The sequence below is a fragment of the Microcaecilia unicolor genome, chromosome 9 (genome assembly GCF_901765095.1).
Source record: "Microcaecilia unicolor chromosome 9, aMicUni1.1, whole genome shotgun sequence".
NCBI classification, from domain to species: domain Eukaryota; kingdom Metazoa; phylum Chordata; class Amphibia; order Gymnophiona; family Siphonopidae; genus Microcaecilia; species Microcaecilia unicolor.
In genome coordinates this window covers 214717089-214743006 of record NC_044039.1, presented here as the reverse complement: position 1 = coordinate 214743006, position 25918 = coordinate 214717089, and the positions used below count along the sequence as shown (strand labels likewise).

The 25918-nt window shown below is 44.9% G+C and overlaps 1 long non-coding RNA gene across 1 annotated transcript; it reads left to right on the top strand.

Annotated features, from left to right (window-relative positions):
- LOC115477636 lies at positions 1-25918 on the top strand. Its single transcript, XR_003943355.1, has 3 exons — positions 1-10; positions 5164-5169; positions 25819-25918. It is a non-coding gene; the product is annotated as an uncharacterized LOC115477636 (long non-coding RNA).

Genomic DNA, 25918 nt, shown 5'->3' with positions numbered 1-25918 from the left:
CTCGCTGCCGGTGAAAATCTGCTATTTAAATGGTATGCGGGGGAGGGGGGATGTTTGAGAGACCCTATGGCATGCAGGCGAGAGAGGGAGAGACCAAATCACTTGTGGGACAGGGAGGTTCTTCTGCCCACCCAAAACTGGGTGTCTGGCTACGCCCCTGAATGGTCCATATTTTTGTTACCTCTTCATGCCATACAAGGAACCTTTTAGAATTATGTCACTAATTTGCACCCCATCTTTTCCTGCAGAAGAGCCAGGGGCGTAGCCAGATGACAGATTTTGGGTGGGCCTAGGCAAGAAGTGGGTGGGCATCAAGTGTTCTCCCCTTCACCCACTGCCCAAAAAATCTCTGCTGGTGGGAAAACGCTTCTTTCCACCTTAGTAGTCTGCAGCAGGCATGCGCTGAAAACTGAGTATGCGCGGGTTCTAGTATCGTAGTGAATAGCGTTTTCATTACCATCAGGGGGAAGTCTTCACCTGGTGGAGCTTGTGATCCCCACCAGCTACCGCTAAACGTGTACTACTGTTTGGTAGGCCTGAGCCTTAATTGGGTGGGCCCCGGCCCACCCAGGCCCACCTGTGGCTGCGCCACTGAGAAGAGCATTCCAGGCATGCACCAACCTCTCTGGTTCTGTAATCAAGTGACAGAATTGCCAAATTACTCAGATCCAGAAGAAACAGTAGAAGGAAGGTATTGAAGGAAACTACTGCAGTATTATTTAACTTAAAAAAAGGACTATGATAAAATGATGAAATTATTTATTAACAAACCTAAAAGAAATAGTTGCAAAAGTGAAGTTCTCATGAGGCATGGGCTTTGTTTAAAACCACCATCTTGAAGCCCATACCAAACGCATTTCACTCTAGTGACGTAAGACATTAAAGCCAAAGGGATGAATTTCAAGACAAGGACAGTGGTTCCAAATGAAGAAAATAGGAAAAAGTCTAAGCACCAGTGGCGTTCCTAGGGGGGCGGACACCTGGGGCAGCGCCCCGCCCCCCCGGGTGCAGCACTCCCCCCCGATACAGCGCAGACCCCCCCGGGTGCAGCACACCCCCCCCGCTGCAGCGCGGAACCCCCCCTCGGGTGCACGCCGCTGGGGGGGTGCCGCAGCGCGCGCCTGCTCAGAGTTCCCTGACTTCACGCGTTCGCTGCAGCTCCCTCTGACCCGGAACAGGAAGTAACCTGTTCCAAGGCAGAGGGAGCTGCAGCGAACACGCAAAGTCAGCGAACTCAGAGCAGGCGTACGCCGCGGCACCCCCCCAGCGGCGTGCACCCGGGGCGGACCTCCCCCACCTCCCACCCCTTGGTACAGCACTGCTAAGCGCTGACAATTCAGATGTAAAGCAGCAGTAAAGCAGGTAAAAAAAAAATAGAAGTTAGGAAAAACAAAACTCGCCATAGAGGCAAAAACAAATTATAAAAACTTTTCAATCACATTCAAAGGAAAAAAACTATGAGGGAGTTGCTTAGAACAGAACATGATCAAGAGGTAAAACGTGAACTTAAAGGTGACAAGGCCAAAGGAGAAAAGCTCTTTGTTTCAGCTTTTACTGAAGATGATGTCAGGGAGATACTCAAACCAGAAACATTCTTTGATGGCAATGATTTAGAGGGCCTCGACCAAATCTCTGTGAAACTGGAACATATAAGAAAGCAAACTGAAACACTAGATCATCATAAATCAGCAGGACCAGATGGTGTTCATCCAAGAATTCTAAAGGAAATGAAATATTAAATGTCAAACCTATTTCCAGTAATCTGTAATCTATCATAAAAATCAGCTACAGTACCTGAACCATGGTTTCCCTGGTTGACAGCCCACCGTTCCAACAACTAGGCTACTCCTCTGGGTCTACAAAACTGAGAGCGGGTTGGAATTGGTCAATAGAGAAGGATTGTTTATCATTTCAAATAGTAACATAGTAGATGACGGCAGAAAAAGACCTGCATGGTCCATCTAGTCTGCCCAAGATAAACTCATATCTTGAATTTGTACCTGTCTTTTTCAGGGCACAGACCGTATAAGTCTGCCCAGCAGTAATTCCTGCCTCCCAACCACCAGTCCCGTCTCACATCACCGGCTCTGGTACAGACCGTATGAGTCTGCCCTCCCCTATCCTAGCTTCCCAACCACCAACCCCTCTTCCCCCCACCTGCTCCGCCACCCAATTTCAGCTAAGCTTCTGAGGATCCATTCCTGCTGTACAGGATTCCTTTATGCATATCCCATGCATGTTTGAATTCCGTTACCGTTTTCATCTCCACCACCTCCCGCGGGAGGGCATTCCAAGCATCCACCACCCTCTCCGTGAAAAAATACTTCCTGACATCTTTTTTGAGTCTGCCCCCCTTCAATCTCATTTCATGTCCTCTCGTTCTACCGCCTTCCCATCTCCGGAAAAGATTTTTTTGCGGATTAATACCTTTCAAGTATTTGAACGTCTGTATCATATCACCCCTGTTCCTCCTTTCCTCCAGGGTATACATGTTCAGGTCAGCAAGTCTTTGGTCATACGTCTTGGAACGCAAATCCCATACCATTCTCGTAGCTACCATTCTCGTAGTACTAAAACTAGATGAAACACCCCAAAACTAATAGGTGACACACTTAAAATAAGTTGTCCAAAAGACACCAAAAAAAAATCACCAATTGTTGAATATCAAATTGAGGGGTCCTTTTACTAAGTCACGGCAAAAAACTGGCCTGCGGTAGTGTGGGCGTGTGTATTTGGTGCACGCCAGGCCAGTTTTTACTGTGTCTGGGAAAAAGAGCTTTTTTTCAATGGGCCTGGAAAAGGGCCTGCGGTAAAATTGAAACCAGCGTGTGCCTAGTTAAGACCTGGGCCCTTAACGCCACCCATTGATCTAGCGGTAATAGCTCACCTGCTACACACACGGTGACCGGTCAGTGCGTGCCAAATGCCGGTTAACGCTAGAAATGCCACGCACTATAGGAAATAAAAAAATAATTTGTCACGGCGTTATGGGTATGCGCCAAATCCAAAATTACCACCAGGGTGCGTGCTAGCCTGGCACTAGTCTCATTTTGATGCATACTACATGCGCATAAAGCCTACTGCGGCTTTGCAAAAGCGTCCCTGAGTGATCTGGAATGCCAACAAACTAACAATTTGGATGAAACACAAATAGGGTTACCATATTTTGTCCTCTCAAAAAGAGGACACATGCCCCGCCCCATCACCTCCCTGCCCATGCCCCGCCCCTTTTGCATCCTCACCCCGCCCCCTGTCACATATTCCCCTCCCCTGCCCCCCCCGTCACCTCCCCTCCCCTTACTTACTACCAACTGCCCTGGTGGTCTAGTGACCTCTTCGGGGCAGGAAAGAGCCCCCTCTTTCCTGCCCGGAGCTCTGTCTTTGCCCTGCATCCTGTTGCTGTGATGGTCTCAGGATTCAAAATGGCCGCTGAGGAAGTCTTGCGAGGCCGCTTCAACTCTCGGCGGCCATTTTGAATCCCGAGACCATCACAGCAACAGGATGCAGGGCAAGGGCAGCGCTCCAGGCAGTAGGGCAGTAGATAGTAAGTAAGGGAAGGGGCGGTAGGATAGGCCCACCGCCCGCCCATTTGTTCAGAAATCCGGACAAATGGGCGGATTGGCAAAACCCGTCCGGACGCCCGGACATGTCCTCAAAAAGAGGACATGTCCAGGTAAATCCGGACATATGGTAATCCTAAACACAAACAGCATACTGTGGTTTACAATGTGGTTGTTGCTTTATCCAAATTGTTACTTTATTGACGTTCCAGGTCACTCAAGTTGATGTTCATTAATTGATGGCGATTTGTTGGCCCTTTTGGACAAAACGTTGGATTAATATCAACTCAGATTGAAGTATATAGACTCATAAGGCAGGCACATTTTGCCAAAACGCAGGACTGCGTCGAGGCTTTTCACATCATTTCTCTTTGGTTGATGAGCTTTTAATAAATATCCCTGTGCTGGAACTTCTATAGTCATTCCCCCCCCCCTCCCTTTTTTGTATTCTGTTTCTTGTTTGATTTTCTCAAGGGGGTACCTTCTGCTGTATTTTTTTTGTTGTTTTCAGCCATGTCGATTTTGGAAAACCTTCGCTGATCCCTGGGTGTGAGCAATAAGGAACGATTCCACTCTTTGGGATCTGCAGCCTATACCCCAGTGACCTGGACTGACCACTTAAGAGACAGTTGGGCTCTGCGCTCCTTGGTTTGACCTTCATGACTCATCTTATGTTCTTATAAGGTCTTAGGCCAGTCCCAGATTTCTGATAATCACATCCTAATACAGAGCTAACTGGAACAGGTAGAATAAGAGAAAACCTAGACCACCATGAACTAGGATGTAAGTTACAAATAGGAACTGGCCACAAAATCTGCTTCTTGAACACTATTATTATTAGCATTAGCATTTGTATAGCGCTACCAGATGCACGCAGCGCTGAACACCTGACACAAAGAGACAGTCCCTGCTCAAAAGAGCTTACAATCTAAGTACTAGGTAACTTGATAGCTCTGTAGTGGATACAGGTTGGCACCATTCTTTAGGTACAGCAGGGGCGTAGCCAGACAACAGATTTTGGGTGGGTCTAGGCAAGAAGTGGGTGGGCACCAAGTGTTCTCTTACCCCCCCCCCCCCCCCAACCACCACCAAAAATATATCTCAGCTGGCAGGAAAATGCTTCTTTCCACCTTGGCAGTCTGCAGCAGGCATGCGTTCAAAACTGAGCATGCACAGGTGCCGGTTATCATGGAGAGTAGCATTTTCGTTAACATCAGGGGGAAGTCTTCAGCTGGCGGAGCTTGAGATCCCCACCAGCTACCGCTAAACGTGTGCTACAGTTGGGTGGGCCTGAGCTCTAAGTGGGTGGGCCCCAGCCCACCCAGGCCCACCTGTGGCTACGCCACTGAGGTACAGGCTGATCTAGTCCTGATTTCAGTCTACTGCAGTGGGTCCCAAACCTGTCCTGGAGAGCCCCAGCCATTTAGGTTTTCGGGATATCCTCAGTGTATAGTTATGAGATAGATTGTCCTCGGTGGTTTAATTGCTCTGGATATCCTCAAAACCCAACTGACTGTGGGTCACCCCCAGGACTGGACTGGGAACCAGTGCCCTATTTTCATATTCAGGTTCCCCTAATGGAACCGACATTGAGTCTGGTAAGCAGGATGTGCTACGTTGAAATTAAGAGACTCTCCTGTGAGGGACAGTTAAGGTGCACAGAACTGTATGAGGGGGTGTTGCTGTCTGAAAGTACGGACAGAAAGACATGTCAAGTTGGTGAGATCTGATTTAAGGGCAGTTGAAGAGCTAGAAGGTGGGGGAGTGATAGAGTGTTACAAGAAGGAGGGAAACAAGTGATCTGGGATAGAGGAAAAGAGACCGTAACAGTGGAACCAAATAGAAGAAAGGAGGGGTAGTGAGAGTGGAATCAAGAAGACTGAGAGGTGGGAGTAATTGGGGGTGGACCACCTTGCAGAAACAGAAGATTGAAACCAGAAAAAAACAACCTAGAAGTATAGGCTCCCACTCAAGGAACGCATCACCTTTAAAGTTTGCACCTTAGTCCACAAAATCATTCATGGTGTAGCCCCTGCATACATGTCTGATTTAATAGACCTGCCACCCAGAAACGCAAAAAGATCATCCCGAACTTTCCTGAATCTCCACTTCCCTAACTGCAAAGGCGTAAAATACAAAGCACTGCATGCATCAACTTTCTCCTATAAGAGCACGCAATTCTGGAATACAATACCACGCAACCTGAAAACGATCTACGAATTAACCGACTTCCGCAAACGACTGAAGACCTATCTCTTTGAGAAAATTTACGGCAAGGATCAAAACACATGAAGCCTATACACACCAACAGAATTGCATCAATACACTTTCTTGTACCCTCCTACCCGTACTCACACCACTATTAACACTCCCATATATAAAATAGTTATACCTAAGGCTCCTTGCCATTATTCTATCGCCCTATTTTTCCCCCATTGTACCATTCCAATGTTTCTACGCCAAACGATGGCTTGGCTCGATTCTGTTTTCACATAACTCCTCACAATGTTAACCCATAACCGAACTGTACATATTGTATGTCCATAATTCACAATATATTGTAAGCCACAGTGAGCCCGCAAATAGGTGGGGAAATGTGGGATACAAATGCAATAAAATAAATAAATAAATAAATAAATAAATAGTAAGAATGAAAAACTTAAGATGAAATAAAGACTGGAAGGAAAGACAGATGATGATGTATAGAACAATTAGTGAGACAGACTAACAGCAAAGAGTAGGCCTATTACACATAAAGGAGGGCTGGCAACAGACGGGAAATTTAGAGGGAAGGTTTACACAACAGACAAAGGGTATCCATGAGAGAGTGAGGCAGTGAGAACATCTGTGGATGGGAAAAGTTGACAGCTGAGAGAATGTATATGTGGGAGAGAGCAGGCAGCAGAGAGAGAGAGACAGACAGACAGACAGAGAGTGCATTGGAGAGGACGGCAGAGGGATAGAAGTATTAGGGAATACTAGAAGAAGAAAGACACTGGATGTGGCAGAAGACAGACAGCAGAGAACAGAGAGAGGCGTGTAAACAGGAAACAAATGTCTTCAGTCATAGCACAGTTGTCAGACCTGGTAGAAAAGCTGGTATTGCGAAAGACAAAAATCTCCCCCTGAGTGGTTTCTCTTGATTTCCATGTGGCAGCGAGGAGGCATGAGCTCCAGTAAAGCGATGCACGTCCATATTCTTTGCCCTCTTGTTATGGTTTTGCCCAATCTCTGGTGGGTTCTTAGAGGTCTATATACAAAAAAGAAAAAAGGGAAATATTCTTCCACTGCCATCCATGCACTTCTCTGCTTCTGGTTCTGCTGCAGTTCAGTCACTGTTGCCCAGCCTGCTCCAGGCCCTACAGTTTGGTTCCAGGGGGTTCAGCTGGGTCCACATACAAAAACAGAGAAAAAAAATCCTTCTTCTTCCCTGTGCTCTCCTGCCTCTGTGTCACTGTCTGCTGTCCCTGTTAGCAGCCCGATGAGGACAACACAACATCATGGGGAATCCCGGTGTCGCAGTCGGTCACCGTTTCCCCCTCCCCTCCATGATGAAAATACCTTCCTGGTGGTCTAGTAGGGCAGGCAGGAAAGATTCCCCACTCTTTCCCGCCCACTGCGCTGCCACTGATCTGCTCACTCCCGCCTCCCGCTTTCTCTTTAAAATGGCTGCCAAGTGCCAACTGAGACTTCCGTTTGAAGTCTCTCTCGGCAGCCATTTTAAAGGCAAAGCGGGAGGCGGGAGTGAGCAGCAGCTCAGTGGGCAGCGCGGTCGGCAGGAAAGAATAGGGATCTTTTTTTACCCCACTAGATCACCAGGAAGTTTGGGGCAGGCACCCGCCCACCCAGAACCTCATCCGGTCCCGTTTCCTGTTTTCATTACAATTTGGCTAGTCTCTGTTTCACCTTCTCGCTCAGCCGTCATTCTGCGTACACTGAACACAAAGCAAACAAACCTATGATGAGCTGCCGCATCCACGTTGTCATTCTTTTTTGTTGGTAGCATTTTAATTTAATATCACTTATATTTTCAAACATACCAGCTTGCGCGGCATACGAATGTACACAGAGGAAGTATAATAACGGAATAACTTTTCATAGGTACAGTGGTGATTTGTTATAGATGGTAATCAGTGTGTCGTTTGGAGGGGTCTGGTTATAGGGATACACTGGTATGTGTTATATTTGTGCAGAGATGTTTTTCTCCTGGTAAAGGGCCACTAAAACAAAGATCTTATTATGAGAATCAGGTGCTCAACATTCAGAGTTTCTGTGTATTTACTTATTTATGACATGCTGATTATGCTGCTGAATCATGAATTATGCTACTGATGCTGATTATTAAGCAGATTACGATTATGTTGCTTATGCTTATGATAAATATCAGTATTCATATCAACCTTATTCATATATATATTGACCTTATTAATATTGGGTTATTTTGGTTACTTTGTGCGACTTTTGTGCTGGAAACATTTCTGCCGTCTGGCAACACTGGCTCAGTCTGTGCCTTGCATACCATGACCTTTCTTGGTTCCGCTGTGGTTCCATCAAGGTTTTTTACCTCTCTATTTCTCTCCTCAAGGTACTTTCTTCCCTGGGGTACTCACTTCCCCGAAGGTCTTTTCTGCAAGCTTTTCCTAGCTCTCTCTCCTTTAGGCTCTTTCCTTAGAGCAAGTCCCTTCCCAAGTCTCTTAGAGGCTCAGTGGCGTACCAAGGGGGGGGGGGTGGGGGGGGTGGGGGCGGTCCGCCCCGGGTGCACGCCGCTGGGGGGGGGGTGCCGCGCGCCTGTCGGCTCTTCGTTTTCAGGATCCCTGTTCCGGGGCAGAGGGAGCATGAAAACGAAGAGCCGGCAGACGCACGGCACCCCCCCCCCCAGCAGCGTGCACCAGGGGGAGGGGGGTTCTTTCGCCGGGGGGGGGGCGTCACGCTGTTCCGGGGGGGCGCAGCACCCGGGGGGCGGGGCGCATCGGCGATCCGCCACGGGTGTCAGCCCCCCTAGGAACGCCACTGTAGAGGCTAATCCCTTAGGTTGCTGTAAAAGGTATTTTCCCTTTGTTTATCCCAGTTTGAGTTTACAGCTTTGCCTCTCGGCAGTGCTGAGATCTGGCCCTCTCCTTGCCCCTGAGGTGGCTGGGTGCGAACTCCATGTTGCAATAGGCACAGTTCTTACAGGCCGCTGAATTGTAGACTGGATTTTTGTGATGTATTGGGATAATTACAATAAAGAAGGCTTGCCTAAGAATGGAGAGTCTAGTGGTAAAGGTTTCTACTGGGGGAGGAGGAGGTTTAATTGAATGTGAGGTCATACTGGTTCAGCAACACTGGACAGTAGCACTGGGCACTGACCTGGACAGTAACACCTACTTTGGGGTAAAAATAAAATACACAAAATACCTTAGATAGCTTTAAATACGATATAAGCATCAGCCAATATAACAAATAAAAATAAGGAAGCAGTTTTTGTTCTTGTTCCTACAACTCCTAAAAGTATACATCACGAATTGTCTAGAGCCTTATATCCAGGATCTCCAAAGCATCCTCCTCCCCCCTTTTTTGGATGGTATTTGAATGTATTTTTCATGGGGATAAAGAACAAGGATGCAAGTTAATCGCAGTTAACTGCGATTAATGAATCAAGCATTACCTGTGATTTAAAAAAAACTGATCGGGATTAAATGATTTAATCGCACTGCAGCTTCTCCTGTCTTTTCTAAATGTCTCTTCTGCTCTTTTCCACTCCCGACCTCAGCATGAGTCTGCATCTTTCCCTCCAACCAGGATTCAGCGTCACCCCCCTGCATTTCAGCCTACCTTAAAAATGATCCTCTGTTAGACCCCAGCAGCAGCAGTGGTGCACATATGTTACCTGTGGTTAGGTTCAAAGCTTTCCCTCTGGCCCGTTCTGCCTCCCTTGATATCATTTCCTGTTTTTGCATGGGCTTGATTGGTCAGAGGGAAAGCTTCAGGCCATAGGCACAGACAGCCACTACCAGGGATCAACAGAACACCACCTTGAAGGAAGACTGGGGGGAGAGGGGAATTGAGAGGGGGCAGATGCTGAACCCTGAGTGGATGGAATTGAGTGAGCTGCAGACCTTAAAGCAGAACTGGAAGGGTCACCAGTGGAAGCTATTACCAAAGCAGTAAGTTCCAGCAGCCACAAAAAGTACTGTGTGTTACTTATCACCAAGTTTGTATTGTTACTCATGAGAGTGGAGTGGAGGGGAGGGGAGGGGAGGGGAGGGGAAGAGACCTGGTGGGAGAGTAAAAGGTGAGAAGGAAGATAAAGGGGGAATATGTTGGATCTGGGGGGCAGGAGACTATCAGTTTTTTAGGGAAGAGAAGGGGGATGGGATTTGATATACCTCCTTTCTGTGGTTACAATCAAAGCAGTTTACATGTTATATACAGGTACTTATTTTGCACCTGGGGCAATGGAGGGTTAAGTGTCTTGCCCAGAGTCACAAGGAGCTGGAGCGTGAAATAAATAGATAAATAAACAAACTTTAATCATGCAATTAATCGTGATTAAAAATTTTAATCGAAATGCAGCCCCAATAAATAAATGCATGGGGTTTGATGCATAGTTTGGGGAGATTTGTTTTGTACTAGAAGTCTGCTGTCAAATCATCCATCCAAGGGGTGGCCTGCACCATGAGATCTGAAAGGTTCAACTGTTTCTTTCTTCATGCAGAAGGGATAAGGTCCTCACCCTACACTTATAATCACTTTCACGAAGGCACAAAAAAAACAAGAACCGAAAACAACAAGGAATTTCAGAACTGATGGATAGCTTCAAACCTTATTTCTAACTGTGATCTCTCTCGGGCTCTAGTCTTAAGAAATAATTTAACCAGAGAATCCAGTGAAGCCTGGCTTCAAATAAATGTCAAAGGAAGACGACTTGGACAGTTTTAGGGGGAAGAGGAAAATAAAGTAATAAATGCTAGCTTATTGGAAGACAGTGGTTGGCGTCAGTTCTTCAGATATCTACTGCAAAAATTAACAGAAAAAAGAGAACGGAGCACACTTGGGTGTCTTGTAGTGTTATCATAAAGTAATTTCACACTGAATTTTTTTTTTCATTAAATTGTCACAAATGCACGCATACAATGTCAGAAAGATGTTATGTGCACAGTACAATAATCTCTAGGATTCAACGTTTTATTAACACACTTTTGGCTGGTATGGCACTTTCTTACCTGCAAGCTGTTATTTACAGATAATGAACTCATTAAGAGTGAGAATGACTTGCGGGGCACCAGGAAGTTGAACTGAATCCAACCTTCTACCTAAAACTCATCTCGTTATTAAAATGACTTGCCTCATAAAATCACCATTTTTGCTAAACGGTCAGATGGGTGCTGGAATAGGGTGTGAATTCCTGGCTTGGCTACGCTGTTTATAAGTTTTCACCCACGTTCCATCTGAAACTGAATAAGCAAATGCTCTTGGAGGCTTGGGATAATAGCTGATCAAAAGCATGATTCACTAAACCTTTCTGCTCCCTATAAACACAGAAAAGGGCATACTCCAGTGTTAATCAAGCCTTTTTAAGGATTAAATGGACTTTACAGCTCTTCCAGAAGGCACTTGAGAGCAATTTTGAAAGAATGCCCAAATCGGAATTGGGAAATCCCGCTCATAACGACCCCACCCCCACCAGAAAAGGACACAGTAGCAAGCTATGGGGTCCTTTCACAAAGCTGCGGCAAAAGGGAGCCTGCGCTGTCATCAGCGAGTGTTTTTGACGCATGCCGAGGCCCCCTTTTACCGTAGCGGGTAAAAGGCAGGTTTTTCTTTTTTTTTTTTTCAAGAAATGGCCATGCGGCAAGTGAAGCACTTGCCGTGCGGCCATTTTGGGGAGGTACACTTACTGCCACCCATTGAGGAGCTGGTGGTAAGGGCTCCCACGCTAACCCGGTGTTACCGCCGGGTACATACTGGTGCTATAAAAATTGAAATACTTTTGCAGTGCGGCAAATGGCACATGTTTGGGGAGTAGGGTTACCATATGTCCAGATTTACCCGGACATGTCCTCTTTTGAGGACATGTCCGGGCAACCGGGCGGGTTTTGCCAATCTGCCCGTTTGTCTGGATTTCTGGACAAATGGGCAGATTGCTAGTCTCCCCTCCCCTTACTTACTACTGCCCTGGTGGTCTAGTTACCTCTTCCGCCTTCAGAGCAGGAAAGAGCCCCCCTCTTTCCTGCCCAGCGCGCTGCCCTGCATGCATCCTTCCTGTTGCTGGTCTCGGCGCCGATTCAAAATGGCCGCCGAGAGTTGAAGTGACCTCGCGAGACTTCAACTCTCGGCGGCCATTTTGAATTGGCGCCGAGATCATGAACAGGAAGGATGCATGCAGGGCAGCGCTCTGGGCAGGAAAGAGGGGGCTCTTTCATGCCCCAAAGAGGTCCCTAGACCACCAGGGCAGTAGTAAGGTAAGGGGAGGGGGAGTGATGGGGGAGGGGAAAATGTGACAGGGGGTGGAGCGAGGGTGTGAAAGGGTGGGGTGTGAAAGGGGGCGGGGCATGTGTCCTCCTTTTTGGAGGACAAAATATGGTAACCCTGTGGGGGAGGGAACTACCACTAGGCTGCTGTGATAGCCCGGTGGTACTTCCCTTTTAGTAAGTCCACGTTGGGTTTTCCATACCTTCCCTTTTAGTAAGTCCACGTTGGGCTTACCGCCACTTTGTAAAAGGGGCCCCTCTGTGTGGCCAGTGCAGCCACGCAAGGGAAGCTGTCATTGGCTTCCCTTGCACTGATGTCATCAAAGTGGGTGGGACAGGCACACACCAAGTCAGTTGGGGGCATGTTGCACAGGGTGCATTTGGTGCCTATATGGACAAGGACATCTGCCTGGCAGCACTTTAAAAAAAAAAAATGGCCAAACAGATGTCCTTGTAGAGCACAGGGGCAGCCTAGTGGTCAGTGCCACAGACTGTAAACCGGAGCATCCAGGTTCATAGCCCCATTTAAGTCTTCCAGGAACAGGGATATACCTTCTGTATCTGACTGTACACCACCTCAATAGCCTTCAGGCTTGTGGGTGTCATAAATACAAGACCTACTATGGATCTAACTTCTTATTCCTAGGCAGCCGACTATGGAATGCTCTCCCCAGATCTATCCGATCAATCTGCGACTACCTACCCTTCCGGAAAGCACTAAAAACCCACTTATTCAAACAAGCCTATCCAAAGAATCCTGACTAATCTAATGAACCATCTACCTACACATACCCCATGATAACGACACTGACCCTAACTACATCTCCCACCTCACTCCCCTCTCCATGGCCTATTTCTACCTATTCATCTCGTCCTTTATTCTAATACTAGTAAAACATGCCCGTTTCTTGCGGCAATGAAACGGGCGCTAGCACGGTTTCCTTCCAGACATCCCCCCCACCTCCCTCCCTACTCACCCCGTCTGCGTTCCTCCGCCATTGTTGCTGACCTCGGCTCGCCACCTTTAATTTGCTGACGTTGCTCCGCCCTCGATGTCATCACGTTTGACGCGAGGGCGGGGCCCCTAACACTGTGTTTTCGGTGGCTTCACCACCACGAAGGCTTCGAACTGGCAGGAAGTGCCCTGAGGACCTGACAGTGACGTCAGTGTCCTCAGAATGTTGAGGGTGAGTTTTATTATATAGGATACTTAATTTTTACCCTCTAATAATATTTTGTACTCATTTTACTGTGTAAGCCGCATTGAACCTGCTTTGAGTGGGAAAGCGCGGGATACAAATGGAATAATAATAATAATAAATATTTAGGTACAGTAGACTTTTGTCTGTTTCTACAGGGCTCACAATTTAAAGAAAAAAAAAAAAAGAGACCTGAATTGAGAATTGAACCTGTGTCTCCTAGTTTATAGCCTGCAGCTTTGACCACTACAGCCTGGTTTTCCTTTCTGATTTTACTTTCAGGGGAGAGGGAGGGGACAGCAACCATTGGGGGATTAAGTAGATGTCATGCCTTAATCCCCCCTAGTGGTCAGCTGCTCAATCACAGCTCCTTTTTGTACCCTGAAAGTGACTGAAACAGGTCTAAATAAAAACGTCCTTCTTTTTCGACTTGGACATTTCATCCCGTTGGATTATCTTGGATTATCGCTTCCTCTGCAATTAATGCATGAACTTGTACATGTAGAAACTGGTGGCAATTAGCACAGCTGCACTTAGGATCTCCTATTTTGTGTTATTAACAACTTAACATACTTTAATATTGGGACTGCATAATTTGGTCTTAATTCTGTAGAACATCTGTATTAACATTAACTTCTATTTTCCTCCAGTTTTGCAGCAAAATGAAGCATCTCAGATTTGATATTGTATGCTTGGGGGGGGGGGGGGTGGATAGAGGGGAGAAACCATGTCATTTAACATACATATGTATCACAAAAGCATCACACCATGATAGAGGTCTATAAAATAATGAGTGGAGTGGAATGGGTAGATGTGAATCTCTTGTTTACTCTTTCCAAAAATACTAGCACTAGGGGGCATGTGATGAAGTTACAAAGTAGTAAATTTAAAACAAATCAGACAAACTATTTCTCCACTCAATGTGTAATTAAACCCTGGAATTCATTACCAGAGAATATAGTAAAAGCAGTTAGCTTAGCGGGGTTTTAAAAAAAAAAGGTTTGGCTGGCTTCCTAAAGGAAAAGTCCCATAGACCATTATTAAAATGGACTTGGGAAAACTCCACTGCTTATTTCTAGAATAAGCAGGGTGTGCTGCTGTATAGGCATACAGATAAGTGACTGATCCCTTAAGCCATCAGCTATAATTATAATACAAGAGCTAAATGGCATGCTTTGTAAAAATATAAGAAAAAAGTAAAAAAGTAAAAAATAAGCATGCTAGGTAGCTCATTTAATGGTAGGACGGTGGGTAATAGTCTATGATTACAACTAAGCAGCATAAGAGACACTAAACGACAACTGCTGCATGTTTATGAGACTTTACCTATAAACTCCATCATATAATTCTCCCTTAGCACTCTGCTTATTTTTTGTTGGTAGTAGTTACATTGAGTGGAGTAAGCTGCATAAGTTGGCAGTATTTCTAGAATAAGCAGCATAAAATGTACTGTTTTGGGATCTTACCAGGTACGTGTGACCTGGATTGGCCACTGTTGGAAACAGGATGCTGGGCTTGATGGAGCTTCGGTCTGTCCCAGTGTGGCAATACTTATGTACTTGGGATTCTGAATGGAATCTTTCTACTCTTTGGGGTTCTACGTGGAATGTTACCTACTATTGTACTTGTGACCTGGATTGGCCACTGTTGGAAACAGGATGCTGGGCTTGATGGACCTTCGGTCTGTACCAGTATGGCAATACTTATGTACTTGGGATTCTGAATGGAATCTTTCTACTCTTTGGGGTTCTACGTGGAATGTTACCTACTATTGTACTTGTGACCTGGATTGGCCACTGTTGGAAACAGGATGCTGGGCTTGATGGACCTTCGGTCTGTCCCAGTGTGGCAATACTTATGTACTTATATATATTTATGTACTTGTGCTAGGAAACTGGAAGTCTAAGAACAAATGGATGTGGTTTTCTCCCCAAAACATGTTCTCCTTGCAGTTTAGGTAGACTGTACACCCCTACAAAAAGTAGCAACCATGCATCTATCTTTCATGCTGTATCTATTCACCTACAAATGTAATTAAATGGAACAGAACCATGAAAAAGTATTCTAAGATGTTCTGACAGCTGTAGGTCTAATAATCTTCAATGAGGTGTTACATATGTAGCTCCAATTAAAGGTTCCCTTTTTCATTTCAAGCCCTGTTTAAGACTTTTAGCTGAGATAATACCCCAGCTTTCGCACACCTGGGGTTTTTCACACATTATCCCTGGTGCAGAATGCTTGAAGCCAAGTCTAACAGCTGGTTAATCCAAAATTTCAAGACAATTCTCCTTTCAAATAATCCAGACAACTCACTGGACTTGATCAAGGAAGTCATTCTCCAACATCATGTTAAACAGGGCAGACAACTGCTGGGAATGGCTTAAGCTGGAGTTCTGTTTCACTTAGGAATTTGTTTTGAAGGGAAAAGGGTCTGAGGGATCTAAGCAGAGCAATTAAGCCATATTAAAAAAAATGATAAATACGCTATTAGAGAAATGGAATGACGGCATTTGCTTATTATGAACCTAAGGTTCTATAAAACAAAGGTTTAAGATGAATCGAAATTGTTGGTCCTTTCATGGTGAGTGCAAGGGAAAATTGAAAAGGAAAAGAAAACAAATCGGTCTGTGTAACCCTTGGTTAAAAGGCATATAGCATCTGGCACTAAACCCACACAAGTGTTTTAATCATTGCTTCTCATTTTATTTATACTCCGTAATCCAAATGCAAACATATAAGGCAACATTCAATGGCGTTTGCATCTAATAGTCACAATATCCCCTCCTAAATGAAAAAAAGTCCATACCTTGAGGGGTCCTTTTACTAAGCCACACTGAAAAAATGGCCTGCGCTGGTGTAGGCGTGTGTATTGGACGCGCACAGGTCCATTTTTTAGCACGCCTGCAAAAAAAGGCCTTTTTTTGGCTGAAAATGGACGTGCGGCAAAATAAAAATCGGCCCACCTCTAGTTTGGGGCCTGAGACCTTATGCTACCCATTGAATTGGCAGTAAGGTCCTCCTGCATTAACCGGACAGTAATCGTCAGCGTTCGCACACTGCTGATTAGCGCCTGGTTAGCACCGCACGGTACAAAATAGAAATGATTTTCTGCCACGCGTTTTGGACATGTGTAAAAATTAGAATTTACCGCCCGGGGCATGCGGTAGCTCTAATTTGACGCGCGTTGTACTCGCATAGGCACCTACACGCCATAGTAAATGGGGCCCCTGAGAAAGCAATTTTTTAAATCATTTGCATACGTAAACCCCGAATTCTATAAAAGTTGCCAAACGTTGCATGTGCAGATTTGAGTGTGTGCCCAATTTGCGTGTGCAATTCAATTAAATAACAAGCTAGCTCTAATAATTAGCTTTTTAACACAAAATACCTTTCTCAGCTCCAATAGCTCATCCTTTGCAGGTTGATCTGAGTTCTGAACTCTGTCTCCTAGGCTTGCCGCAGCTCATACATATCACTCTTCTGCTTACATGTAGCTGTCTCTTAAAATCGTATAAGCTTTATGCTTTAATAATCTTTGTTGGTGTCTGGCAACATATTCCTTATGCTGTTTCCTACCCCATAAGTGTTATAGTTTTTTTGCTGTTTTCTTTCTTTCTTTAGGGCTCAATATTCAGCTGGAGGAGCCTGCTGTATAAAGTCTAGTGGTTAGAACACTAGTCTTGACATCCAGAGGTGGATGGTTCAAATCCCACTGTTGCTTCTTGTGATCTTGGGCAAGTCACTTAACCCTCCATTGCCTACATAAGTACATAAGTAATGCCACACTGGGAAAAGACCAAGAGTCCATCGAGTCCAGCATCCTGTCCCCGAAAGCGGCCAATCCAGGCCAAGGGCACCTGGCGAGCTTCCCAAATGTACAAACATTCTATACATGTTATTCCTGGAATTGTGGATTTTTCCCAAGTCCATTTAGTAGTGGTTTATGGACTTGTCCTTTAGGAAACCGTCTAACCCCTTTTTAAACTCTGCCAAGCTAACCGCCTTCACCACGTTCTCCAGCAACGAATCCCAGAGTTTAATTATGCGTTGGGTGAAGAAACATTTTCTCCGAATTGTTTTAAATTTACTACACTGTAGTTTCATCGCATGCCCCCTAGTCCTAGTATTTTTGGAAAGCGTGAACAGACGCTTCACATCTACCTGTTCCACTCCACTCATTATTTTATATACCTCTATCATGTCTCCCCTCAGCCGTCTCTTCTCCAAGCTGAAAAGCCCTAGCCTCCTTAGTCTTTCTTCATAAACTTAGATTGTGAGCCCTCCAGGGACAGAGAAATACCCAGCATGCCTGAGTGTAACTCACCTTGAACAACTACTGAAAAAGGTGTGAGCAAAATCTAAATAGATTAAAGTGATAACTGTTGCCTGCAAGTATCTATGTATTTTATGCCTCCTATTTGGCATCCCTAAATTAGGAACCCTTGCTCTAAAGTAAGTTAGGCACTTAAAGCACGGTTAATATGTGAAGTCAGTTTTTCATACAACTGCATTAAAATTTTTTTGCAGTCTTTTCAACATTTGCATTACATGTTAAAGACTTTTCTTGTCTGGGGACATGGCATGGGGGGAGAATGGTTATGACGTTTTAGTCGACTAGCACATTATAATTAGCTCAGTGGCTGCCAAACCTTATTGGTTCATGGTGGTTCTAGGCTACACATTTCCTCCCAGGTATCCCCCACCCCCGATGGCATTGAGTCCTACTTTTGCTGGCAGGGTTGCCCAAACCCCACCAGCTGAAGAAGTCTGCTGCTCAAGGCACGAGCTTCATGCTGCCTGAGCTGCAAGCAAATGAGCAGCATGTTTCAGTCGCTGATGCTGGCACTCCCGTACATGCTCAGTCGAACATAAACTGAGCATGCACGGAAGTGCTGACGATGGCAGCTGAAGCATACCTCCAACTTCCTTGTGGAAGTTGGAGGTAGCCTAGCGGTTAGTGGAGGAGTAGCCTAGTGGTTAGTGCAGTGCACTTTGATCCTGAGGAACTGTAATTCCTTGTGACTCTGGGCAAATCACTTAACCCTCCATTGCCCCTGGTACAAAATAAGTACCTGAATATATGTAAACCGCTTTGAATGTAGTTGCAAAAACCTCAGAAAGGCGGTCTATCAAGTCCCATTTCCCATCCTGCTCAGGTTCCTCAGGGGTCTGTGCTAGGACCGCTGCTTTTTAACATATTTATAAATGATCTAGAGATGGGAGCAACTAGTGAGGCAATTACATTTGCTGATGACACAAAGTTATTCAAAGATGTTAAATCGCAAGAGGATTGTGAAAAAAATGCAACAGGACCTTACAAGGCTGGGCATGATGACATTTAATGTGAGCAAGTGCAAAGTGATGCAATGTGGGAAAGAGGAACCCAAATTATAGCTACGTAATGCAAGGTTCCACATTAGGTGTCGTCGTTGATGATACGTTGAAACCTTCTGCTCAGTGTGTAGTGGCAGCTAAGAAAGCAAATAGAATGTTAGGTATTATTAGGAAAGGAATGGAAAACAAAAATGAGAATGTTATAATGCCTTTGTATCGCTCCTCGAATACTGTGTGCAATTCTAGTCACCGCATCTCAAAAAAGATATAGTGGAATTAGAAAAGGTACAAAGAATGGCGAAGAAAATGATAAAGGGGTTGGGACGACTTCCCTATGAGGAAAGGCTAAAGCAGCTAGGACTATTCAGCTCGGAGAAAAGACAGCTGAGGGGAGATATGATACAGGTCTATAATGAGTGGACTGGAAAGGGTTGATGTGAATCGCTTGTTTATCTTTCCAAAAATACTAGGACTAGCGGGCACGCAATGAAGCTACAAAGCAGTAAATTTAAAAAAAATTGGAAAAATCCACTGCTTATTTCTAGGATAAGCAGCATAAAATGTATTGTACTGTTTTGGGATCTTGTCAGGTACTTGTAACCTGCATTGGCCACTGTTGGAAACAGGATACTGGGCTTCATGGACCTTCAATCTATGCCAGTATGGCAACACTTATGTTCTTAAGAGGCTTTTAAGCCACTCATAACCTTTTTACTATTCTAACATTATGGGCTCGATATTCAGTTGGCTGTGGGTAGTGCGTTTCCTATCCACTGCTGGTGTTATATCCAGATATTCAATGCCAGGCCGTATCTGGTGACCGGTATTGAATATCCGGGATTATTTTGGCCGCTAAACAATTAATTGGCTATGCCAATGTTCAGCAGTAACCGGTTAACTTTTTAGCGTTCAAATATAGGTCTGATCTTGAAGTGACCTATTTTGACCGCTCAGTGTAGCTGGTTAGGTGCTGAATATCCATGCGTCAGCTCTGTTTTGCAATACAGTCAGTTAGTGCCCAGCTGCTAATGGGGATATTCAGTGGGAAATAACCAGTTATCTCCTGCTTAATATCCGTGGTTAGGCTCTTAATCCCTATTTAACTAGACAGGAGCCATTGCTGGCCAGTTAAATAGTTTTGAATATCGGGGGGGGGGGGGGGGGGGGGGGGGGGGGGTGGTATGTGCTTAGCTGGATAGCAGACCAAATATCACCACTAACATATTAGGTTGTGGCTCTGCTCAAACTCCGCCCCCAGCCCAACCCTTTTCTAACCAGTGAGGACACTGGTTCCCAACCTTGTCTTGGGAGAACCTCCAACCAGTCAGCTTTTCAGGATATCCACAATGAATATTCATAAGAGAGGTTTGTATGCAATGGAAATCTCTCTCATGAATATTGGGAAGAGAATGGGAAATGGGACTTGATATACCGCCTTTCTGTGGTATTTTGCAACTACATTCAAAGCAGTTTACATATATACAGGTACTTATTTTGTACCTGGGGCAATGGAGGGTTAAGTAACTTGCCCACAGTCACATGGAGCTGCAGTGGGAATCGAATCCAATTCCTCAGGATCAAAGTCCACTGAGCTAACCACTAAGCTACTCCTCCACTAGCAACATTCCATGTAGAAGCCTGCCCTTGCAGATCAGCAATGCGGCAGGACGTCAGACTCACAGAACCAGAAGCCTGCGCAGCCGCGTTGCTGATCTGCAAGGGCAGGCTTCTACATGGAATGTTGCTAATGTTGCTAGTGGAATAGCAACATTAACATTCCATGTAGAATCTCAAATAGGGAAAGCGAACTGGGACTTGATATACTGCCTTTCTGAGGTTTTTGCAACTACATTCAAAGCGGTTTACATATATTCAGGTACTTATTGTGTACCATGGGCAATGGAGGGTTAAGTGACTTGCCCAGAGTCAGAAGGAGCTGCAGTGGGAATCGAACCCAGTTCCCCAGGATCAAAGTCCATTTCACTAACCACTAGGCTACTCCTCCACAATATTCATTGTGGACATTCTGAAAACCTGACTGGCTAGGGGGTTTCCCCAGGACAGGTTTGGGGTTAGGGGCTGGCTGATTAGCAGATATTTTCAAGATTAGTGTCTGTTAAAGTGTCACTCAATATCGGCGTCCAGCCCACTCAACAAGGTTTAACCAGTGAAGGGCCTCTTCTGCCTGGTTAATCCTCTTTAAGGGGGTCCTTTTACAAAGGTGTGGGAGCATTTTTAGGAATATATGGGCATCTCTAGCTTTCAGCGCATGCTTCTTTTTAGCGTGCACTAAAAACGCTAGCGTGCCTTTGTAAAAGGACCTTTAAATATCTACCCCTTGATTGTAATATATCTAATAACTTGCACCTTGATCTGCATACCCTGGAGGGCTCAAATGCATTTCAGTTATGCCACCGGGACCATCATAACTTGGAAGGTTCCTATCATTCACTGCACCTCACTTGCAACTTGGCATTTCACATTGCTTTTGCATCCTGATCACTTAGGGCAGTGCCAAGCAAATTGGCTGCTAGGGATTCAGCTCCAGCGAGAACAGATATTGCTAATACTTTTCTGCTTAAATAGAACCTCAAACAGCTTTCTGTCTACAGAGCTATGAGAATGTTGTAAAAAAGGAATGCACTTTGGCTGAGATACAGTACGCTAATAATTTAGGATGGCTTTATAAATAGGACAATTGTTTCTGAGATTTGTCTGCTTTTGACATTTCATTAGCCTTTTGTGTTAAAATAAGCAGTGTCTTTTTATTGCTTTCTGATAAAAGATATACTAAAAAAAGCAGAAAACCCTGCCTGGTTGCCTTGGCTATGCATCCTACGCTAGCTGGAGAAAAGATATAAGTCTACAAAGCAGGCAGCAAGTGAACAAATTTCGAACTTTCCAATCCCTTTTGTTCCATTTATACTATTGCTGCTACTACTACTAACATGGCAAGCATCTAAATTTGTTAGTGTACATTCAATTTTGATAGCAGATCTTAAAAATTTTAGTATAAAATGTAGGTTAATATGCATTTAACTGATAGCACACAAAATCAGTTAAATGCATACTAGCCTACAAGTGAACATGCGTCCAATCAATTTGCAAAGATTGCAAAGTTGTAATGCACCTTAAATAATTTTTCGTAAATCAAATGTGTGAAACGGATGAAAAACAATGACCCTAAATTGGGGAAAAGATCCAAAATTATGAGCCAGTTTGTACATATTTTTTTTCTATGGAAGGTACATGCTACTACTACTACTACTATTTAACATTTCTAGAGCGCTACAAAGTGTATGCAGCGCTGTACAAACACAGAACATGCTAGAACAATGCATGAAAGAGTGTGAGATCAAACTTGCTGACATCGAGAACTGTTCCCGCAGGAGAAACTTGCATTTAGTGGGCTTCCCAGAAAACATATCTTACCACTCCCTCGTATCAGTTTTAGGTATCTGGCTTGCTAAGGAATTTGCGCTCTCTAATACCGCAGGGCCCATCTGCATCAAACCAGCACATTATCTTGGTCTCAAGCAGGCAGGGAGACAACGTCCATGTGTTGTGATCATCAAGCTGCACAACTATATTCACAAAATTGAGATTCTCCAGATCTACCGGCAGAAGGGTGGTAATCTGCTATATGATGGCTCTCCTATTCAAATCTTTCAGGATTATTCATCATTGCAGGAACAGCTGCAACAGATAATCAAAGTCCTCAAGCCCTGTTCTGCCCTGGACACAATGGTTTTTTTTTTTTTTCCGGGGGAGGGGGAGGGTGAATTTTTAAAAACTTGATTGACACGTTCATATTGTGGGCCCCTTACTGTCTTACTTTCACTCAGTGGTGGACGCAGGTACTTTCCCATTACACAAGAACATAACCTTGATAACTCTCATTCCAAAACCAGGAAAGCCCAAGGAGGAGGCTGATTCATATTGCCCTATATCGCTTTTAAATGTCGATGCCAAACTACTGGCCCAGATCCTGGCAACGAGGCTGGCTGGCTGCCTATCTCCCTTCAGTTATCAGCCCTGCACAGGTTAACTTCCTTAAAGCTCATCAATCTGTGCTCCATGCCTGGCGGGTCCTTTTGTAAAGCATGGGCCATTCTGGCCATGGTAGTGAGCCTCAGTGCTGCTAAGGCATTCAAACAGGTCCATTGGCAACATTTATTTAGGGTCTTGGATAGATTTGGGCTACAGAGGTGGTTTTTGTGGGCAATTTGGACCCTTTATCAATGTCCTCAGGCAATGGGGATCAGATTTCACCATTTAACATAGAGTTAGGCATGAGGCAAGGCTGCCCCCTGCCCCTTCTGCTTTTTGTGATGTCCCTGGAAGCCCTACTTCAGGCGATAAATGGGGTAGAACCAGTGCTTTTTTTCTAGCAAAAAAGGTGCTGGTACTCAAATGCCAGGCCACCCTTCAGGGGTTGGGTGATCACTGAGGGACTCACCCCACAATAGCCAGGCCCCCTGCAACCAGTAACAGAATCTATGATAAGGCAACATTGTTGTGTAGAGCCTGAGCTCTTTCATTAAAACTTGGGGACCATGTGTCAATTTTAGCAGGCAATGGAAAAGGTGCTGGTACTCAGTACCCTCGAGTACCCCCTCAAAAAAAGCCCTGGGTAAAACAGATATTAGTGCTCGGTATTTGTGGGCACCAGGTTAGAGCTTTAGCTTATGCAGATGACATCATGGTGATCTTGACAAGAGTCATTGTCACTTTTGTTGACCCCGACGGAGGGATTTGGCTGTTTCTCAAGCATTGTCTTTGTCCATTCACCAGCAATGGGTTGGGGAATTTCCTCTCGTCTGGGAAGATTCAGCTTTGAAGTATTTAGTGGTAACATTACCTAGGGACTTAAATGATTTGTATCAGCTGTATGTTAAACCTTTCTTGGAAGATACAAGGCTGAAATTGCATCTCTGGAACTCTTACCTCTTAACAGTTGGGGCCGTATTCACCTCTACAACATGATCTTAGTGCCTAAGTAGCTCTGCAACTTCCAAATGTTACTCTTGTTCCTCAGGGGTCGGGAGAAACAAATGCTAGGGCGATTATTACAATAGTATTTGTGGATGAACAAAAAAACTCACCTGCCTTTGCAGTTTATTCAGACTCTCAAAGGATATGACTGTATGGGGTTACTAAGCGTTCGCTATCTTATGGTGGCATGTGGAATGCGCCCCATCAATGATTGGTTTAGAGGGACAAACCATTACTCTCTCACATCGGTAGAGACTCGTTTGCTTCCCAGTGTGCATTTCAGTCATAGTTTGCATACATCTTGTACTCTGCCCCTTGGTTCATTGCAGACCTCTCCGCTCCTTAAGTCTTCTAGAGAGGTATGCAGATGGATCTGTCAGTGGCATCACTTTTCTGCAAAGGTCACTCCACATCTCTCTTTATGTGATAATTTAAGCTTTCCTCCTAGATGGGGTGGCAGCCCTTTTTCGTTCTGGGTTTCCCAGGGTGTTCACTATCTCAGTCAGGTCATCATCGATGAAGGTCGCCTAAAACTGTTTGATGCACTGCAGTGGGAGTTTCAGATTCTTCCTCCTTCTCACTTTTTTGTATACTTGCAGCTTCAGCATTACTAACCTCATTCACCTGGTCAGACCTCACTGAAGATGTTCAGGACACCCTTGCAGAAGCTTACACTTTGGAGTTTCAGCAATCAGTGCCATTGAAGTATCATCACCGCTACTTGAAGGACACAACACCTGAACTTGATTTTGCTACCTTAGCAGTGAAGTGGTCCCATGAGGTCCATTTCACACTATTGACAGAGCTTTATCATACCTTTGTATTTACCCTACACAAACATTATGTATCAGTGTTACAGAGAGAACTGCTATATAAATTTGTACTACGTTTGCATATTTCTCCACACAGAGCATGTAAAACGACCTTGACTCAGCAGAACGCTTGCCTGAGAGTCTCCCGCTCCATTGGGACACATGTTTTGCATTGCACACAGATGCAGTGGTTCTGGAAAGTCATATTACATGTTATCAAGTCTTACTGGAATTGTTCTGTGAGTTGTGAACCCCACATTCTTTTTGGACACTATATTTATACTGACCTGGTGCCCATGGGTTTTAAACGATTTCTTCAGCTGGCAAATCTGTTTGGCCTCAGGACTATACAGCTTAACTGACTTGTAGATTCTGGTCCTACACTCCAACACTGGTGCGGATTCCCACTCACCCAACTGAGAATAGAGCGCCAGAGGATCCGAGGACTCGGTTGAGCACCCGTTTTGGAAGACCTGGGAGCCCCTTTGGCTGTCTTTGCCTTCTAGAGAATGTAGTTATTTGCCAGTTATCTGAAAGGATCGGCCAAACCTTCCTCTTGGAGGCCAGATGCAGCGTACGAGCTTGGGGAATGGGGTGGGAATGAGTGTGTTTCTGTTATACAGTTGTTTCTTTTGTGAAGCAATTCTAAATACTTGTATGTGTATTTTTATAGAACGTTAATAGAAATGATTTAAACATTCAAAATGTCCTCTTTTCTTTTTGCCTTGGACATTTCTTCCCATTCCACTATCATGGAAAGATGTCCTCATTTTGGGTCCTCCCAAAACACACCTCCAACATGGCCCCTTGCTATTTGGATGAATTGAAGTTCATAATGTCCAAATTCTGCCTTTCAAAAATCGTGATGTGGATGTTTTCAGGAGGGATGGTTTTTTTTGGACATTTTGAGAAATCCATCTACTTCAGAAATGAGGACCATAGGCTAACTTCCAGTTTATGGAACGTTTTGAAGCACGTAAGTGGTGCCTACCTCTGGGCACCATTTAAAGAATTGCTCCTCATAGTTTATATACACGTATCTTTATACCTTTTTCAGAGCAATTGTAACATTGTGTGAGCCCCTTATGAGTGAACCTTATTGAGCATGGGGGAGAAGTACAGGTTAAAACGGGGGTGGAAGAAGAGCCAAATGACATGCCTTGCTGGCTGAGGTCCCAGGAGTTTTGGTGGGCTTGGATGTGGAGCTGAAAGACTTGACGGTCGTTGTGTCTTCCCTCACAATTCTTGTATAGTCTTGGGAAGTGTTTTGTTTTGATGTGTGTGTGTATGGGGGGGGGGGGGGGGGATGTATGCCATGCCTAGGGTTAGTGAACTTGTAACATCCAGGGCAAATAAGAATGGAAAGGTCTGGCCAGAGAAGAGCATTTTGTAAGTGTTGAGGCCTGTAAGCAGCATCAGTCTGGGCTGTTGTGAGGAGGGGACCTGAGGGCCCTATTTATGGTAGGTGGTTACAGCGGTTAACATCTGGGTTTCAGAAAGGTTTGAACAAGTTTCTGGAGGAAAAGTCCACAGTCTGCTATTGAGATAGATAGGGGGAAGCTACT